This window comes from Schistocerca serialis, chromosome 8, assembly GCF_023864345.2.
Source record: "Schistocerca serialis cubense isolate TAMUIC-IGC-003099 chromosome 8, iqSchSeri2.2, whole genome shotgun sequence".
NCBI classification, from domain to species: domain Eukaryota; kingdom Metazoa; phylum Arthropoda; class Insecta; order Orthoptera; family Acrididae; genus Schistocerca; species Schistocerca serialis.
This window is the reverse complement of record NC_064645.1, coordinates 610,204,548-610,212,002: the sequence shown is the minus strand read 5'-3', so window position 1 is coordinate 610,212,002 and position 7,455 is coordinate 610,204,548. Positions and strand designations below refer to the sequence as shown.

General features: G+C 42.5%; 1 non-coding gene across 1 annotated transcript; it reads right to left on the bottom strand.

Moving 5' to 3' along the window:
* Window positions 1-1,025: 1,025 nt before the first annotated feature.
* On the bottom strand, window positions 1,026-1,100 carry Trnat-ugu (transfer RNA threonine (anticodon UGU)). The gene has a single exon. It is a non-coding gene; the product is annotated as a tRNA-Thr (tRNA).
* Between the last annotated feature and the right edge of the window lie 6,355 nt (window positions 1,101-7,455).

Below are 7,455 nucleotides of genomic sequence, written 5' to 3'. Positions count from 1 at the left end.
TCGAAAGAGGCAAAACTGCGAGACGTCGGACCACATCACATGTTTCCAGCTACTGTCCAATTTCTGTGTTTTTTGATCCTGTGAAGATGTGCAGATTTATGTGCCACTGTGATCTGTGGCCTTTTACAAGGTACAGGATTCCAGATGTCCAGTGTTAACAAAAAAAAATGGCTCTGAGCACTATGGGACTTAACATCTGAGGTCATCAGTCCCCTAGAACTTAGAACTAATTAAACGTAACTAACCTAAGGACATCACACACATTCATGCCCGAGGCAGGGTTCGAACCTGCGACCGTAGCGGTCGCGCGGTTCCAGACTTAAGCGCCTAGAACCGCTCGGCCACCCCGGCCGGCCCAGTGTTAACAGCCCTGCAGTGTCCACTCGAGAACAGGTTGAGATGGGTTTTCAATCAATAACAGCAGTAATTCCGTCATGTTTGAAGCAGATAGTCGATGACAAGTGGTGACACTCGCCTCAGGTCGCTGCCACTTAGTGACTTCTTACAACCATTAATCTTATGCCATGTTCGATGCCTGCGAGTCGTAAACGATTCCCTGTAGCCAAGCTGGATTAGCAACTTTCGTACACCAACAAGTCCTGAAACTTTATATAGAGTGTGGTCATGGTTGGGCCTAACGCGACGGCTCCTTTATGACATTCTGTCACGTCTCCACATTGTTCCATCTTAACGTGGCGATTCCTTTCAACCGACTGTCGCATATTCACTACCACTCTGCCTTGAGTTATGTTTGTAGAGAAGGGTAACATAGCCGTTTATTGGATCTAAATCAGATACAGTGCTCCAAGCCAGTATACTCTTTCTTACGGTGATATTAGTTCTTTATCGTCCCGCTTCCCTCTAACTTAATTTATTTAACTATATATGACGGTAGTATCTGTTCCCGAAAGAACAGTTACTGTGGATGACCATGCAGCTTTGCTAGAAATGAAATGATAATTAAATGGATACCCTAGCTGCAAGCAGGCGTTAATACACTTCATTGGGGACATGTTGAAAATGTGTGCCCCGACCGGGACTCGAACCCGGGATCTCCTGCTTACATGGCAGACGCTCTATCCATCTGAGCCACCGCGGGCACAGAGGATAGTGCGTCTGCAGGGACTTATCCCTTGCACGCTCCCCGCGAGATTCACATTCCCAACATGTCCACAACAATTTATTTATATATTTCGCTGTTTTCAAATTCTGTTCGCATAACCTGCGTTCTGTTTTAATTTTTAAGTTCCCTTTCTAAACAGAAATTTCCAACTGTGTGGTAGTTCACTCTAGTGCACGAGAATGTAAGTTCAGCTGAGTGTTAGGACTGATTCCCGCTCTGCCTTGGTGGAGGTGGTCAGAGAGCCTCCATTAGCTTTCGTGGCACAATTGCGAGATAGACATCCTAAAAAGACTGGAGGAGCGGCCAACTGCACATTCCTGTGCGACCTACGCGACTCGTAGGTAGTGCTCTGTGGAGATACGGACTTCCGCGCCGAATTTTCCGGAGAAGCATTTACTTGGGTCGTCGGATTCATCGGGGACGGTCTTCTGCCGGCAGAAGGATCCCAAACAAGATGTGCTCCTACGCGCTCTTCTCAGACTTTGACTGGTCTGTACCGTCTTGTAGGGAAGCGTGACAGGGGATTGGTCGGAGAGGACTGCGAAGAAACGCGGTCAAGATGCCGTATTGGTCGCTGAAATGGAAGGTGATAGCTTTGGGACCGCGAGCAGTTCAGTCGACATAGCTTTCGGGGCACGTAGAGTTGTGATAGCTTTGGCGGTGCGAAGAGTACAGTCGAGACAGCGATGGGGATGCTAGAAGTGCAGGCAGATCATTATGTAATTGTATAAAGTTCGGTCAGGTAGAGTTGGGAAGTTGTACATCTTATGAAGAATAGCTTCGTCGTTGTTCATAGTTTGATGAAAGTGGGGAATAACTGGGAGGAAGTTCAATATCGAGGTTATTGCTGCACGAATCAGATCCTTGTCGGAAGGAATAGATGACTGATACCGTATCAGCCTACAAGCTGATATGGTAAGAAATAGGTAATTGTAAACGTGGTTAGCACCAGAGCAATTGACAGCTTCATAAGTGTTACTCTTTCCTCTTTTGGAGAATAGTTAAATAATGAGATAATTTACAATCATTCTCTCAGTTAGCGTGGGTGTCTGGTTTGCTCTTTGGGAAAAACTTGGTCCCGAAATTGTCCATCTGATCCATAATAAGTGCCGAAGCCTTAATTATCGGAGCTGTAACTTCCTCCCTCTGTCTCGTACATGCTCTGTAGTTTTCTTTGCTTGAGTATGTATGTTCGGTTTCGGCTTCTATAGATTCCTTTAGCGGAACATGTATCGTGATTGCATTGTTGACATCTCCTCCTATGTAGTATCCATTTCCAGTATCCATTTCCTCACTGCACAGAGGACGCCTCACTGTGATCTTTCACGACCTCAATTTTTACTCAGTTGCGAATGCCTACAGCGCAATTACATGAAGTAATTTTTCATTCTTTTAGTGTCAATTCTGTATCAGTTGGTCAAGAGAATGTAAATAAATGTTCTAGTTTGCAATGATTAAATTACCAGTTTCCCTGTCCCACGTAGCTGTAGGCGGCAGGACAAATAAGAAAACTACTGTACCAATTACAAACACGGATCTAGTAGTCTTCTCCCTCAGGCGGTGCCGAGTTAGCGTTATGTTGCGCAGGGTTAGATTAAAATCTCTCTCAAATTAAGGACTTCAGTGTTTCGTTTTTCACTGTATAAAACCGGTACGACAATCGTACTTATGGTTAATTATCGATTCAAAACTGTAAAAAAAAGAAAAAAAAAGATGGGCTGTCTGATGATAGACCAGGCACGATCATCTGTTAGCTCCTCACAAATTTTGTCTATTGCAACCCCCAGACATTTCCAACGATTTTTGCTACCATTAATCTTAGTAATCCAACAAGTACCTTTCAGTATATCAGCTAGTTACTGCATACTCTCGTGGTAATTTCACACTTACCATCTACTCATAAAATAAGATGGGAACAAACAGAAATGGGAGTCCAACATCTTATCGCTGAGTCGTGCGACGAGCGTTTTAGCATTCGATATTTCCCTTTGAGTCTTTCGGGTGCTCTTTGCAATTTCGGAATCTGTATGCTATAAAATATATTTCATACCAATACACACCTAATACAGTGCTAAAAAGACTCTTGATGCAAATAGAACCAAAATATTTACTTTGCAGAAACATTTTTCAGGAACCATAGTGTGTACTACGTGTTCTTGAATACAAGTGACATGTGTGTTAAAGGACATCATGTAACCAATTTTCGTCACTACTTGACTGGAGTAACTTCTAACGAATGCAGCATCAGATGTCTTACACAGAGACCAGAATTTTATACTGATTACGAATAATGAGAGGATAAGAGTGTCTTAGTTTAGTGGTAACCACGACTGTTAGGGACGTCAACAGGAAAAAGCCCTGTAATAAGTCATTTTATATTTTGATTCCAATATATGTTTATTACAGCACTAACATAATTAAACACGGGATTGTCACTGATATACGCAGCACATTAGGAACGCCCATGTCCGTCTCTCATTACTCACAAACTGTTTACTTTCTGTTGTACAGATGACTGAAATGGGACATATAATTTGTACACACTTCTCAAAAGAATGTGATCCACACGTCATTCCTAAAAGAACACAAAAACTGTATGTTACACGCTATAATACATCCGTTAACGAAACTGTAACTCCTAAAATCCCCCTGCGAACATAAAATGAAAATGACACATTACTGGTATTTTCTCGTCCTTTATTTGACATAAAAAGACCAAAGATAATCTTCTAATTACTTTTCCTAAGGCAAATATTTTCGTAGAAGTAAAGTATCCTGGATTTTATTATTTTTCTTTCTAGGAACTCAAATCATAATTACTTTTTCCTCAGTTCTGCGGTACTTAAACGAGTTTCTTTCAGAACGATGTAGGAATATAAAAAGCCCACAGTAACGGTGTCCTTAACTCAATAACACGTAGTTCAGACGTCTTATTGCGAAAAATAAGTTAATGAAACAGTTTTTGGAGTCTTCTCTACAGCAATGCTTTGATCGAAGTATACGATTCAGTTATACTAGGGACAGTCAATGAAAACGTGACATACGAAAAAAAACCATGAGTAAATTCTTCTTTATTTCGAAAGTAATAGTCATAACTGTTCATACATTTGTCAAATGTGAGACAAGACGATCAATGCTTTCATGGATGCATGCGGTCGCCTACGGAATCTTGATTGTACCCAAGCGTACACTTCTTCGTCCGAAGCAGTCGACGGCCAAGAATGACTTTCTTCAGGGCATCAAAAATCTGGAAATCATATGGGGAGAGATCGAGACTGCGTGGAGAATGCGTAAGGGCTTCCCAGCGAAACTTTAGCACTGCAGTCTGAACAATCTTGGCGACGTGTGGGCCCACCCACATAATAGAGAGCTTACTTCTTTTCCATCCGTCTGATTTTGATTTGACTACGCCTTACTCTAATTTCACGAGGACACTGTCTGATATAGTCATTCAAAAATTGGTCAGTCACATTTTCTACTGGAATTATTTGTGGCAGTAGGGTCAGTCGGGATATGAGCTTAACATTACACCATTAGCACACTGTTGCGAAACGTCGAGCTCGTTCTATCATTTTGCCTCTGCTGTTGTATGGTTTGCATAGGATTTGTGCAGGAAGAAACTCGTAGCGGATTTCTGACTCGAGGAATCTCCAGTATTTGGAAAGGGCTTTCTAGCTCGTTCTACCGTACGTGGATCACTCAGAGTGCCTGATAAAGGAAACTTCAGCCCCAAGGATACTTATAGTCAGGCCGATGTTTTCGTCAGCCACTGAGGAGAACGTTGATGCATTTTGTAAAACATGAGCTTGATTACTTTTCAAAAACAGGGGCCTGTGACTTGTCACTATATAAAAAAAATTTTTTTTGCCCATACGGACCTGAATTGCCACCAGTCTCAGAGATCGCATTTGCTCGAGAAACATTTTTAATTTCGTGTACCGCACTCTCGTCAAGGAATTGATGATACAAGGTGATATACAATCCTTATGCTGTTGATGAGTCCCTCACACGTGCATTATGACGCACAGGCACAGTTTATTTACAAAACTAGTAATTGCGTATTTGTCCAACTAATCACAAAGCGTCTAACTCATGGAGAAAATTTAGAAATCTCTCTTATTTTCTGTCACTTGCTGTTACATCATTGGCCGGAGAGTTTCCATTAGCCAGTGCGGAAAAAGGACAAAATATATCACACAAACACATTTTTAATTGTATAAGAGTTTCTGACATTGTCCGAGAATCAAATCAAAACATGTATCTAATCCTACCGATACGACCTAGGTTTCCAGGAGATTTTTATTAGTTATTAGGTGGTGGGTCCCGTATCAGGAAATCCATTGCCAGATATTCCTTTGCTTCACTTGAAGGTCAGGTGCATTTTATGTAAAGAACAGAGCTCTAAAACACCCCCTCTTCCGTCTCGGATATGGAATGGATGATGGAAGAAAGAAATAACCCATGAAATCCCCTCCCAAATACTCCCACATCTAAGCAGCCGGTTGCAACTTGGTTGCAAAGCGAATACCGGAAATGGATGTCTCCTCCTAACGATTCCCCCTTTTTGAACAATTTACCGCACTTTCAGTTCACTGAGACTTACTTAAGGTGCGAGACGAAGAACTTCAGGACATATTTGCTGCTACTGAATAGGTCGCTAAAATAACTGATCGCTTTCTGCGCAGCAGTTTTTGTTTATTAACACGTTTCGAGCACAGCGCAGCATCAGATCATCAAAACGAAAAGTCTTCATACAAGATTTTATCCACATGTGTCAGCCATCAAAGAGAGCACTGACAGCTGACACGTGTGATTCTATATCTGACAGACTGTGTCCGAAACGCATAAGAATTTCTGAACAGAAAGTGACCAGTTATTCTAGCGACTTATTCAGCAGCGGCATAAGTCTCCTCAAGTTCGCTGAGATTAAACTGAAGACAAGCATTCCTGCAATGTTGCTCCCTATCCTCGTGGAGATGGAATAAATTATCTTTCTACTGTAGTTGTTGCTTTTAGAACTGGTGCTGTACTGTGCCTTGTTTATGTAATACCCTGCACTGAAATTCTGGAACTAGGAAGTGGGTGATGTATACACACACACACACACACACACACACACACACACACACACACACACAAGTCTATCCGCTCATACAATATGAATCTCCCATCGAGCCATTTGAAATGTGGGTTGAAGTGAAAATATAGCTGTGCTGTAGTAAGGATTCAAGGTGAGCTCTTCGAAACCCAAGGTGTCACTGGGTTGGTTACATTTACAATGAGCGTTCAATAAGTAAGGCAACACATTTTCTTCTGAAAGCAGGTTGGTTTTATTCGGGATCCCAATACACCATATTGTTCTTCACTTTCCTGGCTACAAACCCCTATTTTTCAACATAATATCCGTCATTGCGACGGCCTTACGCAATCTTACTGGCAAAGGCCTGTATGCCACTCTACTGGACGATGTCGGAGTCAGCTTCTTGCTGCATCGATAACTTCCCCATCATCCACGTACTTTCCCCACGGAGTGAACCCTTGATTGACCCAAACAGATGGAAGGTGCGAGATCTGGGCTGTAGGATGGATAGAGGTGAACAGTACCCCAACTAGACGAGTGTGTCGCCACTACGAACAGAGACGTCCATTTGAACAGCGAGGTGTTCCGTTGTGATCCATCGACTGCCACGAGTGAGAGAGTCCGCACGTTCCAACATTGCCGAGATCACTGTTGTGTGCTGCCGAACTACACGCGGGAGATGTGTCAGGTTTGCGCGACCTTGTTGCGATGCTGACAGACGCTTTCTCTAACGACTCACCGTGCTTTTGTTCACTGCCATGACTCCGTAGACATTCTACAAGCAACTATGAATATCTCCGGTGCTTTTTTTTCCCGCCAGAAAAAAGAACAATACAGCCCTCTGCTTGGAACGCACCCCTGTTACGGACGCCAGTTTGAAGATTACATATGGCGCCGTCACCCATTTCAACTTCGTGAAACTATAGGTGCTGAAGCGGGAATATTCGACGATGCCCCACAAGGAAGGCCACATTATTTTCAATCGAATTTGGCCGAGAATAAATATGTTGTATTACTTATTGAACGCCCTTCATATCATGTGGCATTATAAGACATATCTTAATCGTGTGGAACTAACACACTTACAGGCTGTTTAAGACACATTCAGCTTAAATATGCTGTAGCTACGTATCAAACATTCGAAAACCACATAATAGCAATAAATAACAGAAGCACGTCGTTCATACACAGTTGTCCAGTTTAAAAAAGGGGGTTACGTGGTACAGGAGAATTTGCATAAAAGGGTCCCTTC